Consider the following 19,709-nt stretch of genomic DNA (forward strand, 5'->3'; position numbering starts at 1 on the left):
CAGCCGTTTTGATGTGAGACCCAGCTATTGAGCTCCTGATTATGGAGGTACAGTAATGTTTTACCAAACTATTGGATGTCGAATTCCACTTTTGATAAATTACAGTTGAATAATGGTGTTCATAACGTTTAGTTTTAAAAGTATATAAATAATATTCGACGATCGTATTTCTGGGTCAGAACACACTCGGAGTGTGCTCGGGCCCTGAACTATGGTAGTTACATTGACTATAGTTAAGTCAGCCATAATCTCGAAAAAAACAATTTCATATTGCCAATTTACTCCCAATAGTAAAGCAATATAAGTAACTTGTTTAAACGTAAGACATTATCCATACAGCTTTGGAGATAAGAGTGTAAAATCATTGAAATCTTCTTTATTCACAAAACAGATTTATAGTAAAAAATATAAGCCTGTTTGACCATAGCTGTGTTATCTAAATAATTTCTGAGACCATACTGGCTAATCATGACCAAACATAAAATTGCAAAGAAGGCAAGTAAACGAGGACAGTAAACATTATCAGCTTGAAACTTTCAAGGATTGTTCCTTGTGCCAAGTTCACTGTCAAACTTTGTTGGGAAGAGGGGGAGGGGTTAATGAGGGAAGTGATCATTTTTCGTTTCCCATCAGTTTGAAACTATTTGCAAAAAATTAAGTTGGCGCTCACAAAAGGCTATAAGCTTTATTGTTCTTAATTGGCTTTGATGTTCTTTCCAATGTTTAGACAAAGGATTTCCCATCAGCTTGAAATTATATCTTTGGGCATTTGGGCTAACAATACCCCAATGGACCAAAACGTATAGTTACTATAAAACATTGGTGGCGAGGTACCTGCATACATCGACTTAACGACAAACTTAATTTCCTTTCCAGATAATTGGATTGCATTATGGGAGCAACGATTTGATTTTTTTGCTTTTTTCCCCTAGTCTGGTGATTTCTGCTTATTGCAAGAAAGTGGAAAAGCTCCAGTCCCCATCGTATTTATGGGGAGTGCAGACCTTAGGCTGGATTGATGAATATAAAATACACTTGGAAAGCTGCATAAAGTTCTTTTGCGCGTGACCAAAAAAGAGTTTTCCCCATTAATAGACCCATAGCTTTCAGTGTGTGACTTGATATGGAATTTTCTAGTTTCTGTCAGGGAGGACTGTCTGAATTAATGCCTCTAATCTTTCGGTCCATCGAGCCCTGTGCCTGCTTTCAGCCGGAAAGCTCCGGCCTAGCAGGTAAACAGACAGGTACCAGTTTCAAATTAATTTTGGTAAAAAAAAAAAATAGTGTTTAAGATGTGTGACGGCTACCTGACCTGATCACCAAAGGATTTGGATCTTTTTCTTTGCTTCTTTCTTATTAATGATATTAGAAAGTTGGCCTACAGATAAAAAATCAATCTCTGAAAGAAGAATTGTCAATTTTCCTTGATGAGCTTATCAAAATATAACACATTGGCACTTTCCTATAAAATTCGTTCATGCTGCATACCATTTTGGAATTTTCGAAAGGGTTCCAGGGAATAAAAATCTATAACAATTTAGAGACTTGAGAGTAGCATTAGGCTGGTAGACAGTGGTTATAGCATTATAGTATTTTTGGCACATGAGAACTTGCAGATTTTCCTAGATGGTGTAAATACTGTTGGTTCCTAATATATGCTTTAGAATAAAAAAATAACTTTTCAACATTTCTTTTATTTATAATACACTTGAGGGTAAGAAAACTGGTCTCCGTGCAGGTAGGCAGCGATTACAAATGGAAATGCATCACAAAAATGTAGTTTTGCAATTGTTATAAATAAGAGTAGATGCAGCAATATGATTCGAAAAGGCTAGGGATATATCAACAATACTAATTAGACTCTATAAAATGATATTTTAAGTTTTAATCCGTAGAAAAGAACAGCGAAAACAAAGGATGAGGCGCAACTGGCTATAAAACTGTATATATATATATATATATATATATGTATATATATATATATATATATATATATATATATATATATATATATATTAGAAACTTTCACAAATTAGGTTATCTTTTTTTGCTGTCACAAACAGATTTAGCCTCAGTGTCCGGGGTTTAAAGGGTACAGATGTCTAAGATATCTTATTTATAGGTAATCAGTGGCAAAAAAGCACATTATTGGTAGATTATGTGTTTACGTTTCAGGTTCAACTGGCTTCAAAGTCGATATAATGTTATTGAGTTTATTTCTTGGACCTCTGGCCAAAGTGTTTGTGAAATGATTATACCTTATCTTAGTAGGAAAGGTAACACACCTTTTTTTTGCTGAAGTGAGTGATAATTCCAAGAAAAGCTTCAAACGTATTTCCAAGTACTGAAGTACACGGCGTATTTATCTCCAATTTCTTAAAAGCTGTCCTTAAGCTAGAAAAAATCTTCATTTCGTTGATATCATTATAACTCATTTTATTGAAAGAAAAAGCAATTTTGTGAAACCATTGGACTTACCACCTTTCAAACAGTTCGTGGTAACGAACTGTAGTAAGGAGCGACCCGGCTCAATAGTAACCGAAACTCTAAAAATGGAATTTTGATACCAATAGTTACATTAAAATAATTGAACTTTAATGCTGATTTTAAATGTATAGGTTTCATCAAGATCAGTTATACCCATCAAAAGTTACGAGCCTGAGAAAATTTGCCTCATTTTAGAAAATAGAGGGAAACACTCCCTAAACGTCATACAATCTTAACGAGAATCCCACCATCAGATTCAGCGTATCAAAGAACCTTATTGTAGAAGTTTCTAGCTCCTATCTACAAAAATGTGGAATTTCGCATTTTTGCCAGAAGACAGATCACGGATACGTGTTTATTTGTTTTTTTTTTTTGTTAGTTTTTTTTGTTTTTTCCCCAGGGGTGATCGTATCGACTGAGTGGTCCTAGAATGTCGCGAGAGGGCTCATTCTAACGAAAATTAAAAGTTCTAGTGCCCTTTTTAAGTGACTAAAAACTTGGAGGGCACCTAGTCCCCCTCCCACGCTCATTTTTTCCCAAAAGTCACCGGATCAAAATTCTGAGATAGCCATTTTATTCACCATAGTCAAAAAACCTAATAACTATGTCTTTAGGGACGACTTACTCCCCCGCAGTCCCAGTGGGAGGGGCTGCAAGTTACAAACTTTGAACTGTGTTTACATATAGTAATGGTTACTGGGAAGTGTACAGGAGTTTTCAGGTGGATTTTTTTGGTTTAGGGGGGAGAGCTGTGAGGGGGGTTACGTGGGAGGATATTTCTATGGAGAAACTTTTCATGGGGGAAGAGAATTTCAATGAAGGGGGCGCAGGATTTTCTAGCATTATTTGAAAAAGCAATGAAAAAATAAATATGAAAAGTTTTTTCTACTGAAAGTAAGGAGCAGCATTAAAACTTAAAACGAACAAAAATTATTACACATATGAGGGATTTACCTCCTAGTTATACCTCACTCTTTACGCTAACGTATTTTTAGTAATTTCAACTATTTATTCTACGGCCTTTGTGATTCAGAGATCATTCTTAAGGAATCGGGACAAAATCTAAGCTTTAGTGTAAAGAGCGAGGTATCGACGAGGGTTGGACCCCTCATATACGCAATAAAAACATACGAATATAGAAGGTCGTTACATAAGTTAATTCGTAAGTTATGTATATTTTTTACCAATGAAAACGTTTGTAAAAAGTTAAAAGTTCTAGTTGCATTTTTAAGTAATCAAAAACTTGGAGGGCAACTAGGCATCCTCCCTCTCTCCTTTTTTCTCAAAATCTTCCGATTAATTGCAATTAATGAATATGCAAATTTCGTTTTAATTATTTATTTGCGGAGAGCCAAGATCGAAACATGCATTAATTCAAAAACACCCAGAAATTAAATAAAAAAAACAAGTTTTTTAAATGAAAGTAAGGAGTAACATTAAAACTTAAAATGAACGGAAATTACTCCGTATATGGAATGGGCTTTTCTTCCTCAATGCCCGGATCTTTAAGCTAGAGTTTCTTACTGTTTTAAAATAGAGTTAAGAGAAAGAGTCAAACTTTAGAGTAAAGAGCGGGGCGTTGAGGAGGAGAAGCCCCTTTCATATACGGAGTAATTTCTGTTCGTTTTAAGTTTTAATGTTGCTCTTTACTTTCATTTAAAAAACTTGTTTTTTTTATATTTAATAATCGCTAGAACGACTTTTTTCGAGGTAAACATTTTAAAATTTAGTTAGATTTTAATTAGTATCAAATCAAAGATGATTTGATTTCTTTCATAGAAAAGTAAAGAATAACCCTGAAACCCGAAGTTCTACCCCATTAAGCTCTCTAAGAGATAAAGCATTACAAAGTGTTGCTGAAAACGATCAACCCTTTGCAATCATTTGGAATCTGTCAGTTCATGCAAAAATATTTTATTTCCCTAATTTCCTAACTTGCGCAACTGAGACACATCTGTCCACACAGATGCATTAAAACACATCACACATGTGCAAAAAAAACACTCGACACATATTTCGCCCTAAGTAAGCGCTTTGCCATGTAATTGAAGATATTATTTTTATTCTCCGAGGAAATGTTCTCGTGGCCTTAACACTTACGGATACAAGTTTCAAATAAGTCATCCGAAAAAGTTTGTAACGCAGTCTAATTACAAATAAACAATGCTTTAGACTCTTTTATGCGTGTTGCTGTCCCACTGGGGTAGTATTTTTCTATACTTCCCAAGTAGAAAAGAGTTTTTGTACCCCGTACTCTCCCACTGAGACTTTAATGTACTAGCACTGAATTCCATTTCTTTTATCTTCTTTTATCTCCTTTCACTTGGGGAAAGACTACCTTTTTTGGTTTTTAGGTCCTCATTCTCTAACTTTACCTTTATTTTCAAATTGCACACCAAAGAGGTTGAATTTTTGTTTTAATTCTCAATAGTTTCTACAAAGCTGCACTTTTTAGCTGTGACGCAAAAATAATTACATCTTAATCTATTTTGACATATTTTTAACTGCAGTTGTGTGCTAAATTTATTCCGTAAAAAAATTCGTTCAACCAATTTTTTATGTAATTAGGAAGTAATTTCATCTGTATATATTTTGTGAGGTGATTTTTATTCCATTGGAATTCGTTCTACTAAGAAGTATGAACATGCAAGAGGACCTCCGCTCTCAAAAAGGCTCATCATTTTCCTTCTATTTTTTTTTACTATTTTTTGAATAATAGTTATACCAAACACCTTCTAATTTTCAGAATTTTGTCATTCTATGACATAGAAACTTAAATTTCTTTTAGATACCTCTATTCTAAATCAAAGATTACTAGCCGAAAATAAAGGGGAGAAGCTTATTAAAGATACACTTTCTTAGCAATGAAGCAAAGGTACTTATGTTCTGAAGTCCTTTTTTTTTAGTTCAAGGAGAATTTGTATACTATATTCCTTCCCTTAAAGAATTTCCTAATCCCTTTTTCCATGTGATCTAAAATATTGATTTTCTTTATTCTTCTTTTGAGGCATTGAAGGTTTTTGTTTGATTTTGATTCATGCTACTAAGAATCATGACATACTTAAAATTGGTGATTTTTTCCTTTTTTTTCTTTCCATATGTAGTTTAGTATTAATCATACCTTATACTAGTAAGAAGGCTGACAGAGTCATCCATACTGCTCCTAAAATTCTCTGTGTATTAGCAATGAGTAAAATTACTTTTTAATATCCTATTGCTTATCATTTAAGTCTTAATGACGCGTTCGCTCCGTTACTTAAGACCGTTAAGATAACTCTAAACACAGTTCTTCGTCTTTTTAGTCCAATATTTGATTTTGTATTTTTTTTATGTCTATTTAAAAGGAATAATACCTTATCCTAGAAATAATGGCGAAAAAGTTTCAATCACTTTATAAAGTGCCTTATCAAGCCCTTGTAGCAAAAACCCTGAAACCACTTTGTACGGTTTGTGTTCAAACAATCTTAACAAATTTTACTCTTCGCATTTCAATGTTTTTCCCTGCAGTTTTCCCTTCGATTTTAAACGATTTTTTGAGTGCTAGTAAGGGTCTAATGGGTTTTGGTGGCATCCCAATGATTTTAAAACGCATGATTTTATGTTTTACTATTAAAGATATAAAGATTTTAATATTGCTTTCTCCTCTAAATTCTCATACTCCTCTCCCCTTCAAATCTTTCTTTTTCACTCAATTCCTTACTTTATATTTTTGTTTTTAGTCTATTTTTATCTTTCCTACTGTACTGAGAAGTAATGATATTCATGCTACTCTTATACTCTTCCTCATACTCATACTCATCCTCCTCTCAAAAAGGGGGATTGTACATACTCACTACTCATTTTAAGTGGCACAATGGAAATCTTTTAAACTCACAATCAGAATATTATTTCCTCTTGAGTTATCATGACGAAATTCCAACCTTTTAAGACAATGCGGAAACTCTGACAGTGAAATCGCGCTAAGCATATTCGATAACAGCATATGTTCAAATAATTATGCCTCCCGACATATCTTATTCTAGTAAGAACCGTAGAATAAGCATATAACACATCAAATTTTTGAAAGAAATCTACTGTTGTGAAAATTATCTCTCTCGATTCACAAGGGGAAGCCCAAAAAAAGGAAACCTAGTAAGAGTAAACTGCACGGAACTCGGTATATATAAAAACACTACTTGCCTAAGAAATTTGATTCCTTTTGATTAAGTGTTGTGAAATTTAGGACAATTCAAGTATACAGTCTCCTTAGTTCCAATTAGTAAAATTTATGTTTCTGTTGTTAAAGTTCTCCCTTTTCAATTTTGTACAGAAAATTCACACACTTCAATTTTTTCATACACTTTTGTCTTTACAAAGATTGTTCAAAAGTTTTCACCATTTCATTCTTTCTTCACGTTTTCGCCTTTTTTCAATTTCATCTCTAAGTTGTCATTGTTTTCTTAAGTAATCTCTATCGCAGAGGTTTCGCCATTTTCATTCTATAGTTGCCATTGTTTCGTCTTTGGAAAACTGTGTCCCACAATTTTCACACTTTCAATCTTTTAATCAGGGCACCATATTCTATCATGCACCCTCCCATGCCGGAAGATATGAAAATGCCCAGGACGGATCTTAGGGTAGTCGACCATGCTGAAAACAAATATCGTGGGTTGCGTGTTTGCCATTGGGGTGTTTCCGAGATATGGACCAAAAACGCTAAATTTAAGCTATAACTAAGTGTGACGATCCAGGATTTTTTTTCTAGTTATTGGGCTTAGGAACCCGACGCAACGTTACATCAATCGGAAGAAGAGATCTAGATCTACACGAATATGATTTTTAAGTTAAAAAAAGACACTATTTTTTTCTCTATTTACTGCAGTTTCAAAATAAGTACTGTAAAATTATACAAATATCTCAAAGAAAGGCTAAAAACTCGAAATTTCTTATAGGCAACAAACTTTTTTTCATATTAGAAGAGAAAGTTCATTCAATTCCGTGCAATTGGAGTAAAAAAAAAATAAAATGTTTTTATTTTTAAAATTTCTGTGATTCTTTTTGTAATGTCACTGAAATGATTACTAGCCGTGTTGTGAAAAGGGACATAGTTTTTTTTTCTTCAAAGGGTAAGAATACTTCAAACTTCCTAAATGTTTAAAATTGTTAACCTTTACTTAAAAATAATAATAAAATTAAAAAACATGTTGACTAAAAAAGTGTTTTGTTTTATAGGGACAAATATGTTTTCTGGTGTACTCAGAGGTCTGCAATTACCTTTTTGGATCTGATTTGCTACTGATACGACTGAGCCATTTACTACATGAAAGAATTCTGCTTCACACATAAATTTAGTCAGTGCGCTGGAGTTGTCTTACTCGGTCTGCCCATAAAATTGGGCAATAGTAACTGATTAGCGACCTGTTGTAATTAAAAGTCTTGACTTACTTGACTTGATTTAAGTCCGATCCGGCCTTGGTGGTCGTCTCGAGACCTCTCTCCTCACTAGTGAATGTATATTTTGCCTATACTGCTCTCTGTTTTATGCCAATCTGAGAAGACCTGGGAGGTTGCAGTCGGAGAAATTTTCCTTCCAGCGCTTCGGAGGGTGACTGCAAGGGCGAGAACCGTGGACGTGACATTCGAAGGCAATTTTCGGTAGTTGGTCCTTGCACAAGCACTGGACGTGGTAAAGCTACCTGAATTGCTGGAAACGGATCCTGTACAGGATGGTGGTGTTATACTGCAGTCTTTTAAGTAGTTTGGCATTTGAGATTCGACCTACGTATGTTATACGAGCAATTTGACGTAGCAGCTTTGCATCAAACGCGGCAAGCCGATTGGAATCGTCTACTCTGACTGTCTTTGCCTCACAACCGTAAAGAGCTAAAGGAATAATGATGGAGCAGAATAGTTTAGATTTTAGATTTACGGAGATTTACTTTTGCTCTCATATTAGTATCAGAGCTTTGAAGCAGCCGCTACCCAGAGCAAGGTGTAAAAGGTGTTAAAGTAGAAGGTATCAAATAAAACTTTCAAAAAAATTTCTAATTTTCTTCTTCCGAGAATTCAGATGGGGCAAGGTCAGACCCCTGCATGCCCTCCTCGTTCCGTGGTAGGAGCATAAGCTGCAGCATCCTTTCATTTTTGAGCAGCTAAAGTCTTTCCTGCATGTTTTTCTTTGGCATCTGCAGTAAGCTTCCAGGCTTGATGCTTCTTCACAGCTTGAGACGACCAGATCTACTCCCTCTTCAGCCATGGAGCATTGGATCCGAAATGCTCAGCTGAGTCTGTACTGACGACAAGATTATCCAAGTAGTGAATATGGCTCTTCTGATGCATGGCTCGAAGGTATCATCAGAAGGTGTTAGTATTCTCACATCTTGTTTCTGGCACCCAATGTAAGCATTTACACTGGCAACTGAATTGAATCTGGCCTATTCATCGTACATTTAAATGACCAGGGATTTTTATAGGCCGTAAACTTCTCTAAAAGCGTCGACTAAAAGCTTCCCTTCTGCATCCTTGATCCGCTCCGTCACAGACACCGTTTTTGAGGGGAAAGTTGGAGATACCACAGTGTTTAAGAAAGAAGCTTTCCTGGAGCCGAAGAAAAAGTTCGCTGTGTCACACCCTGACAGATGGCGCACCAACGGTAACATAATCTGCTCTTCTTGGGACAAGTGGACTCCATCCGCCAGCTCGTGTACTGGGATAATGTTACTCGGAAACTTCAAGAAAAATTCGCTCAGTTCCTCAGCTTGAAGGTCTTAAAAAAAACGAATACAGGCTACTGCCCCGTCTGTGTCGTTGGCATGCACAGCGATGCCTCAAGCGTAGCGGCTGCCACACTTTGTTTATAAGGGTTTGTATTAAATAAATTTCATAGAACTAAAAATCTTATGTCTGTATTATTTTGTGTCATAAGGCGTTCGTCAGCCTCTTCGTAGCTGGAAGACAAGCATGGTGCGTTCGGAAGCTGATCACCCATCTGCTCCCACGTTTCATTCAGAATTTCGAGGAGCCAGCCTTTAGACGCTGAACTTGCAACTACGGCATTCCATTCTTCAATTGTGCTAAGAGCGGAAACCTGGAGATTTCTCCTTTTCCTCGCCGGAACCTGCATGCTGATATTAAGAGATCGATTCCCTGGTGTCCGTGAGCTTCCTGGTGCAAAAAGGTGTCTTGAAGATCTGCTTGTATTGGGTTCGTTCACTGGCTGATTGGGTACAAGTATGTACAGATCCTTCCGAAGTGATGGATGCCATTTAGGATTATTTTGCAAAAGCCTATCAATGTCTTCTAATGCCAGTTGCAAGGTCGGCAGAGTGATCACTGCGCAGGTGTGACAGACATTTTTTGAGGATTGCAACATTCTTCTCCCTGCAGAGGGAATCTTCTGTCATATCCTGGCAAATCACACACTTGCTGTTGTTGTCTAAAAATTTGGATTTTTTCATTGGTGTCAGCTCAAATGGCAGCCACGTCCTACTTTATGGGATATTCCCTCACGATTTTGCAATATCTGTAAAAGAGTGGATAAAGGAAAAAGTACATAAACCCTGAATTTATTGGACCATTCAAAACTGCTACGTCAGCTACATTTTACTAGAGCTGTATTCTGGCATTCTTTGTTAGTGCCCTTTCCAGGCTCAAGCTAGAAAACGAATCGAAGATGCTTCCTTAAATATCTGATTGTATGATTTCTTTCCATAAAATTGAGTTGAGATAAAATGAGCCTGAAGAGGACTCTAGCCAAGAAGGGACGGAAAGAGCTCTAATAAAATAAAGCTGACATATTCGTTTTGCATTGTCAAACATAAATGTGAAGACTCTAATAATCACCGGCTGTCACAACCAATTTTCAGGGTTATCTTAGGTAAAGTTATCTTCATCACCACTGAGTTTGTGTGACGGACTACCTTGACTTATTGTCCTAAATGACTTGACCAAAATGAAGCATAGAGAAACGTGGGCAAACTTTCTGAATCGTCATGCTACCAAGATTACTTGCTATCCAGTACTGACACCCAAGAACCCGAAAACTACACCGTAGTCCAGTGATTTCCAAACTTTATATTACCACGGTTCCCTTTCAAATATTTAATCTAATGGTCTCTCTTCCATTTAAAAAAATAATACAGACATGAAAATTGTTAGTTTTATGAAATTTATTTAAGACAAATCTTTAGAGACAATGAAAATGAAAAACAAATTTTATTATTGTCTTTTAAAGAGAATAATATGCTTGCCTATTAGAACAAAGTTTGTCAAATCAAAACTGTCAATCATGAGATAGCAACACAAAGCTCCTTTCCTGCAACGAAGCGAACACAGTATTTTGATTTATTTTGATTTCATTTTACCTAATGCAAATTTCGTTTCACTTAATACAGACAATTCTGCTGTGTTTTAACAAGATTATGCGAAAGGCAGCAATACTTTGAAGCTTTATTTGACAAAATATCATATTAACTCTTGATACATAGCCAAAATTGAATTAGAGATGAATTCTAAAATTTTGTTTTAAAGAAATATCACAAGACAATTCAATCAAGTTTTCTTTCTAATTACTTGTTAGTTCAAATTCACCATTTTCTTCGTCAATAAACAGACTACATATCCACAAAAATTCTTTAAAATTGAAATTAATCAAAATAATTCGGGAAATGAATTAGTAAACAATCCCAGTGTTCAACGGATGGATGTTTGTTTGCTAGTATGTTATCTTGGGAGCATGAATTTAGATGTGGAAACATGTCAAACTCATTTTTTTGCAATATTTATTCCAAAGCTTCAGTTTTGATGAATTCTTTCACATTAGCTTTTTGAGTCAATAAATGTATTTGCGGTTCTTGCATCCCTCAATTCAAAACTCTCGATTGTCCTGAAATTTCCTCCAAACCGATCACCTTGATAATTAAATTTTCATCCCTAAACATGTTTGCGCTCAAATTTTCTTTTCTTTTATTACAATTGTAATTTCCACTTTAAGTTTATGTATGCTCTTAGTAACCTTAGTAAGAAATAGCCAGAACACTTCACAATAGTACAAAAGTGTGGTATAACTAGCTCCCATATCGCCACACGGATTTGTAAACAATCTAACTTATAATGAACTTTTTTTTTATATAGTTTGTAATTTTTGTCACTTTTGTAAAAACAATTAGGTTCCTTTTGAAGTCCGTATCTGAGAAACTAATTAATCGTAAAGATTGTATCGTATATCGTCTAAATCGTCAAATCGTCTATTTGTTCAACCCTGAACGGAGCATCTACAAGAATCTATAAAATTTTGCTAATTCTACCTTGAGATATGGAGACTACTTATTGCGAACTACCTATAGCAAATTACTATTTTACCTATTAAACTATTAGCTAGGCACAAATTACTAAAACTACAGATTGCTAATTCTACCTATTTTTTGCTAATTTTGGGCCAGTAAATGCCGCAGTGCCTAAAGGGTTAAGATATTTTGCGTGACGGTGTACTTTTAATTTCATTTGGTTTTTTGTCAATCCTGGCTAATACTCGCGCCTCCCCATAGACTAGTCTATGTCTCCCTGGGGAGGTGTGCCTCCCAGTTCGGAAAGCACTGCCCTAGTCGATGTTCCGAGCCATAGTTCTAACAAACCGATCATGTCCCATAAAATAACTGTTTATCTGCCTAAATAACACTAATAAACTGGAGTTTACATCTACTTTGACAATATTACATCATAACTTCAAGGTCAATGACTTTCTGTCTGTCCAGGAATGATTAATTCTACCTGCTGTCCCGTGATGAAAAAAAATTCCGTTAGGTAACAGGCTACTAAACAAAATTCCTATTATTGGGTACAGTCGCTAAAAAAGTTGCAGAACCCTTGAACACAAACATTGTTTTCTTAGTTCAATGTGCTCAGGATTAAAGGGCTTTCTTTTTTAATATAAAAAAAGCTACTTTACCTTAAAAAAATTCGGAGTTTTTAGCCTTTCTGTGAGAAATTTGTTGACAAAAATCGGATTTTTTTTAAACTGCAGTGAAAAGTGTACTTTTTTTATTTTTTACAAACAAAAATCTTATTCGTGCAGGCCCAAGTCTCTTCTTTCGATTAATATAAGACTGCACTAAATTTGACCAATCTTATCTGTAAAACAAAATTTAGAATCGTCGAGCCCCGCTATAGGCCAAATTTAATGTTTTTGACCTATATTTCAGAAACGCCCCAACGGCAAACATGCGCCATACGATATTCATCTTCAGCATGGTTGACTACCCTGTTATCCCTCCTTCAGATTTTTGTACCTTCCAGTATGGGTACTAATCGAAATAATCCAAATACAGAATCTGGCGCTCTGACATTTTTGTTGATGCGATTTCGTCTTTTTCAAATTTTGCCTTACGGTGTTCAAAGATTTTCAGTATTGTCGAGCACAAAAACACAAAATTAAATTTCTGAGGAGCGAATTTCGATTTTTTAATTTTTTTTTTGTCGAGAAAACACACACATGTTCATTTTATTATTTAGTTTTCCCATTTTTAAACAAATGGGATTTTGTCTACAGAATTTTATGGTGTTTCCTGCTGAACTAGTATCAAACAGCTAAACTAGTATCAAAATTTGTATTTTAAAATATAAAAGTATTGAAGTTTTGAGCCTAAATATAACTATTAAAACTAGTATAGCAAATATAAGTAATATTTTAATTTGTCAATAAGTAGATGACCCACCAATTCATTTTATATAAAATTGAAAGAAATGTATAAAAAAGAAAGTTGTCAGGAGAATACAGTGCATATTAGACTAAAGAAGTAAGTTTGGCCGTTTAAAGCTTGATATTATGTACAAAAAAAAGAATTCCTGGAAGTCTGGGCAATTTTGATGTTTATTTCAATGATGATATAAGAAACATTATTTGAGATTTTTTGTTTTAATAAAGTGAAAATGATACTCAAGCGTTTAGTGTGGACATGGGGGCGATACAACCCCTGTTATTGGCGTCAGTTTTGATTCGAATTAAAGCTGACTTCACTAGACATTTTAGCATGTTCCTTTTTGGTTTTATGTGATCATCCATTGCATTCTTTTATTTTTAAGTTTTATGTGATTACTCGTTTTAATTATGTTTGTTTTAGGCTTTAAGTTCATTATAAAACTTCTTTGTTTGAAGTCTAACTTATTATGCTAATTTATTATTTAAATGGAACCATATTTTATCTTTACTTTGAAAATACTTTTGTAGGGAAAAGTTATTTTGAATTACTCTCTGTTCCCTTTCAAATGCTATAAAAGAGTTTCATTTAATGGCATCCTTATAAAGAGAAAATTTGATGACAGTCGATTGGGCTCAGGTTGTCATCTTTAAACACTTATTCAATGGTTTTTTAGTCCGTTCTGGTTGCCAAAATTGCAAAATATCTTAAGTAAAAAATATTTGAGTAACAGCGATTAAGTAAACAGCAGACAGGATTTTAGTTCAAATTTAGAATAATTTGAGCGTGGGGTCTCAACTTTGAAAAAAATGTCAAAACAGGTCAATTATTTGAAAAAGAAAAACATACAAATTACAGGCATCACATAAAAACATGATATTTCAAGGTGGAAGGGGTTTAAATATCCCTCTCCTTCTACGTACTTGACTTGATGCTGGCTATCTTTTTGGAAGTATGGAGGCATTTTTACGTCACAATATTAAGTAATATCGTATGTCATATTTACCTAAAAGGAATATTTCGTTCTTGAAAAAAAATCTGATATTTCTTCGTCCAGCCTCTATTACTCAAGCTGTTAATTAAGCTGAAGCACAGTCCAGTGGACCATTTCATCAATATAGATTCGTTTTTAGTTTGTTTTTTTTTTGCTGAAAAATTTTGGGTTACCTTTTCCCCCATTTTTTACGAGAAAAATTCACGTTTGAGGCATAAAATCAAGTTATATCAGTCATCCCACCCCCCTGCATTGATTTTTCCTCGAGTCTGTATGCAACTAGTGATTAGCTGTTTACTGTTTTTGTTTTCTTCTATGATTGAACACGAAGGACTAATATAACATATGAATAACTCAATTTATTAATGACAATTTGTAATTTGGATTTAAAAAAGTGAAATTCTGAAATATATGGCTGTAATAATATAATTGAGTGCTTAATCAATGCCATCTCCTGTTCTTGATCTGAAGATAGAGTCTAGTTGCGAAAACATACAGCAAAATAGAAAATTAAGAAAACAGGACATGGATGGAACAAAAAATGAAATATTGATGGGCTAGGTGGGACCTCTTAAGATCACATTACTTCGTGTGTAAGGGTGATGGTAGATATATGTGATGATGATAGAGCATCAGAGAGAGTTTCTAAGCCAAAGGATAGTCTAACGTTCTTCCTATTTCTTCTCATCGTCATTTGATTATTTAGATGATGGATTTGCGGTCCATGTATCAGATATAACAGGAGTCCTAAAATAGAAGGATCAGAATTATAATTGGGTTTCACCTTTCAAAAGTCTTTCTTCAAAACTTTACCTATTTCCACATAAAAATTTTATAAAGAAGTATTTGAAAAACCTAGGGTTATGAGTAGACTAAATATTGCATTTTTTCTTCTACTAGTCCGAAATAATATTTTCCAATAATGAAACTGTACATCGTGTTCATTTCAATTCGTTGACTCCCGTACAGTTTACAATAAAGAATATAATGATAGTGTCTCTTCGTCATTTTAATCATGAATAGAACTATTGCTTTTAATAATAAAAATGAGTTCAACCTAAAATAGTATTTGAAGATTTGTTTTCGTTTATAATTAGGATAAATATTTATAATTTGAAGAATATCCATATGATCAGGAGTAACCTTAATGATCCAGGATAAGGCGTGGGATAATAAGTCACGCTTTATCGAACTCGTGTTTTCTTTGTGAATCAATATAACAGGAATGTTCACTGCATTACGTATTGAAATCTCAAGGATGGCGAATGCTTAGGACCTCCTTCCCTTACATATTTAGCAAGTTTTGTTTTGTTTTGCTTTTAAACAAAGAGTTTCGGTCACTATGTCTATAAATAGAATTCAATATGTTTCAAAAGAAGGTTATAATTTCATGTTCTGGACGGGGCTTTTTCACTGCTGAAAACAAACCCATCTAATCTATATATAAGAACCATTTTTCCTTGGTAAAAGGTGGTTTAAGGGTTGTTAAGCCTCCTTACACTAACTCAGACTTTTGGTCGTTGTCTATAGCTTGATGTTGCCCCTCTTTGTTCTCTAGGATCGTCAATTTAGTATTTGAGCCATCACGAACCTTACCTAAGTCTAGTTTGGCGGAGTCTAGTTTTCGGACCTTCAATCTTCCTTTAATTTTATCAGGACGTTACATTTACAGTCTTTCTATTTATGTGTTTTTTTTATTACGAACTATTTCCATTGTCGTGCTTCAAAATTTATTCTGTGTACATTTAAAGTACCTAACTGGATTAGTTAAGCGTATTTTTTCAGTTAAAAGGAAAAAGTACATATTATTACATAGAAACAATTGTTATCAAATCAATGGCCCATCTCTTGTCCTTCGTGCTATTTTTTTTTATTCGTTTTGCAGCTAAATCATCCAAGCTAGAGACTTGAAATTTTGTTAAAATAGTCTAAAAACCGATAAAATAGTACAGAAATCTGTTTTAGATTCTAAGTCTTGCACCCAATAGGTTTCTAGCTATGAAAGAGCGGGAAGGGCATGAACAGCTCCAACACCTTGTATGTTCTGATTAAGAATAGTCGTCCATTAGCTGAAACAGCTAAAATTAAAAACTTAATGCATAAAATTCTTCTACAAAAATGGTAAACCGAAAATGTCTAGGCCCAGCAGTCATTTAATGCGTAAAGTGCTTAGGAAAAAAAGATCCAGAAGATTAAAAACATTTTTCTGTAATTTTTTCGAAAATATTTTGTCCATTTATCAGTGAAAGATGGTTTAAACGACGTATGTTAAGGATTAAACTCAATTGTTCAACCTAAGTGTTCAAACCTAAACATTATTTTCTTTTAAAAACTACCATTGTCTATTCCTTTCCATTTGCCCCTGTGTGAAAATGCAAGCTGATTAGTGACTATAAAAACCAACATTCCTTCTAGAATACTTAACTATGTAATAAAAAAAGGAAGAATATATCCACTCGCTTTGTTTAAAACGTTAAAATTGAGTAACATTGTAAAATTAGTTTTAATTCTTGCATATTTCACAATATATATATATATATATATATATATATATATATATATATATATATATATATATATATATATATATATATATATATATATATACATAAGGCCTCATGGAGTAAGGTTATTAAAAGTGAGAAATGTTCCCCATATGCCCTATTTTGTCTCTAACTAGATAATTTTGTCGATCATTACAAGCGCATGCTCTGTGTATATAATAGTTTTCTTCAGTCTTTTTATAAAAATTATTTTATTATAAGTTAAGCTCACGTACAGCCTGCAGTAATGTCTGATATTCGTAGGGCCTTAAAGTAAATTAAGCGTTCAACTAGCCTTAATAGTGACAGCCTTTCTTACGGAAATATGGCTTATGATTGTCCTGCTCTACTTAACCATCTACAAATACTTTTCCAGTCTTGCCTAGCACATTCGCTTGTTCCTGGTAGTTTCCTTTGTGGGCGTGTAACGTCTATTCAAAAGAAAGGCAATGACCCCACCTCATGTGCAATTATCCTCCCTTTACACTATCGTGTTTTTAAGTAGATTGCTTGAACATTTATTACTACCAGAAATTGAGTGAGATTGTGATTTTACGCCTATACAGTTTGGTTTTCGGAAAAGTTTCGGTTGCTCCCATGCACATCATGTTTTAATCTGACTCATGAAAGATGACGTAAAAACTAAAATGTCTTTATACTGTCTTACTGTTGACCTTTCTCCGGCTTTCGACAATATTTTGCAATCTCGAGCTTTATTTCCCCATGTGTCTTCAGGTGTTAATCCTTCTGTAATATGTTTATTGTCTTCCTGGTACTCAAAGTCTGAAATTCAAGTTACCTGGAATGGTCAAATACCTTACCCGGTAAAAATTAACAAGAAAGTTCGACAAGGTGCCATGTTGTCTTCTAGTATATTTAAATGTGTGCTTGCATCGTGCCTGCGTCCCCTTAAAATTTCTTTTTTTTACGGAAATATTGGTTTGTCTTATATTGCATATGCAGACCACTTTCTATTTGTTGCCTGAACTCGCCGTGGATTGCCTTCAATCTATATATATATTAACCAATTAACTATCTAGGATTGGACTGTCAGTTAATCAGTCTAAATGTGACTTTATTTGCTTTAATAGCCCTTATGTGGTCGCTCCACTCTTTGCTTGGACAGCTGTTCTACTATGTTCTTCCTTTGTTATTTGGCTTAGTCTATGTTTCGGCCCAACACTTTCCACTACCAGTTCATCCCTAGTGAATCAAGCCATGAAAAACCTACATGTCGCTTACGGGAAAAAGTCTCCCGAACAAAATCCGTTACAAGCGCAACGGTTTGAGCATGATTTATAGCACTTATTGCGCCCCTGTGCTTTTGTTTTTATCAAGCATGGCTCATCCATTTCGTAAGAAAGATCGCCAGACTCTACTTGCGGCTTATTTCAGATATTGGAAATTCTTCCTCCGGCTTCCTAGATGGCACCGAAACAGAAATGTCATTGCTCGATTTGGTTTAATAGACGTGCCTTCTCGGATTCGGTCTTCCAGTGATGATTTATGTAAAAAGACTATCAAATTCGTTCACATTCACCAACCTCTGCAGCCTTTTTTCTCCATATTGATACTGGTTAATTAGTTTCTGTTTTCTTTGTTAGTTTGAATTTTTTCGTTGTTTATCGTTTTTGTTTTTGTTTATTTATAATACTCCGTACTTTGTGTTTTTTACATTTTTATGGGTAATAAAGTTCATTCATTCATACCGAATATTAAAAAGAATAAATAAGACAAATGATTCAAAGGCAACCACCCAGCACAAGTGCTCATCAGGAGAATAGATACTTGCCTATAGGGTTTCGGCACTTTAAACTCCCTACCCAGGCAAGTGGCGTACCTACCATGAATTCCTTATGGTATCTCAGTGCTAGGTATCGCTCTCGAAATATATACCTATTAAAAAAAAAATTAAACCAACCAAATAACTCCAGAACTAACTTCTCCTACCTTGGTTTTGGTCCTCCTGCATTTATGTTAACCTGAATGATAATACCTATTAACTTTGTATATTTATTTATTTTTATTTATTATTACGAATAGCGGTAAGCATTAATGCTTGTCGTAAAAACACAAAAACACAAAATCATAATACTAATCTAAAGTAAATTGGTAATACAAATTAAACAGCAAAAACTTCTAAATAAAACAGCACTACACAACAAAAGCGTCTAAATAAAAAGGCGTATTTACTAATGCACTCTCAAAATTTTGAACACTCTCTGCCTCGACAACCTCCAAAGGCAAACCATTCCATGGTCCGGCAACTCTACTAACAAAAGATAATTGACCAATTTTTTTCAGTGGTTTTGGGGGATATAATTTATAATCATGCTGACGAGTAGAGTGATAATGGCTAAATTGAAAAAATAAATTTGGATCAACATCATCCACTCCTTTAATTATACGAAATACATTTACAAGGTCATTGCGACGTCTACGAAACTTCAACGATGGGAGTTGAAGCCTACAAAGTCTCTGGGGATAAGAAAGGCGCTGAAGGTATGGGAACAATCTAGTGGCCCTTCTCTGAACCTTTTCTATCCTATGCTCATCCGTTAGACTTAATGGAAACCAAACAGAAGTATTATACTCAAGAAGAGGGTGGACCATTGATTTGTATAGTAATAAGAAATTACGAAGGTTGAACCTACTAAAGCTTCTCCTTATAGACGATAAACGATAATTCGCATTCTTTACAATTTCCGAAACATGCTTATCAAATTTCAATTGGGTATCAAAGTAAACACCAAGGTCACGCTCTATTTCGTTAGAAGGGATTTGTATGCCAGACAGCTGGTAAGTATGCACAGGTGGGAGTTTACGAGCATAGTGTAGAACAACACACTTAGAAGGGTTTATGAACATGGACTTATATTCGCACCAATAAGTTAGAGAGTCAAGATCCTCCTGTAAAAGTTTCACATCGTTTTGGTCTCGTACTGGTAGATAAAGTTTTACATCATCCGCGAACATCTTGACAGTAGAATGCTGAACAGAGGAAGGCAGATC

This window comes from Artemia franciscana, unplaced genomic scaffold (assembly GCF_032884065.1).
Source record: "Artemia franciscana unplaced genomic scaffold, ASM3288406v1 Scaffold_289, whole genome shotgun sequence".
Classification (NCBI taxonomy): domain Eukaryota; kingdom Metazoa; phylum Arthropoda; class Branchiopoda; order Anostraca; family Artemiidae; genus Artemia; species Artemia franciscana.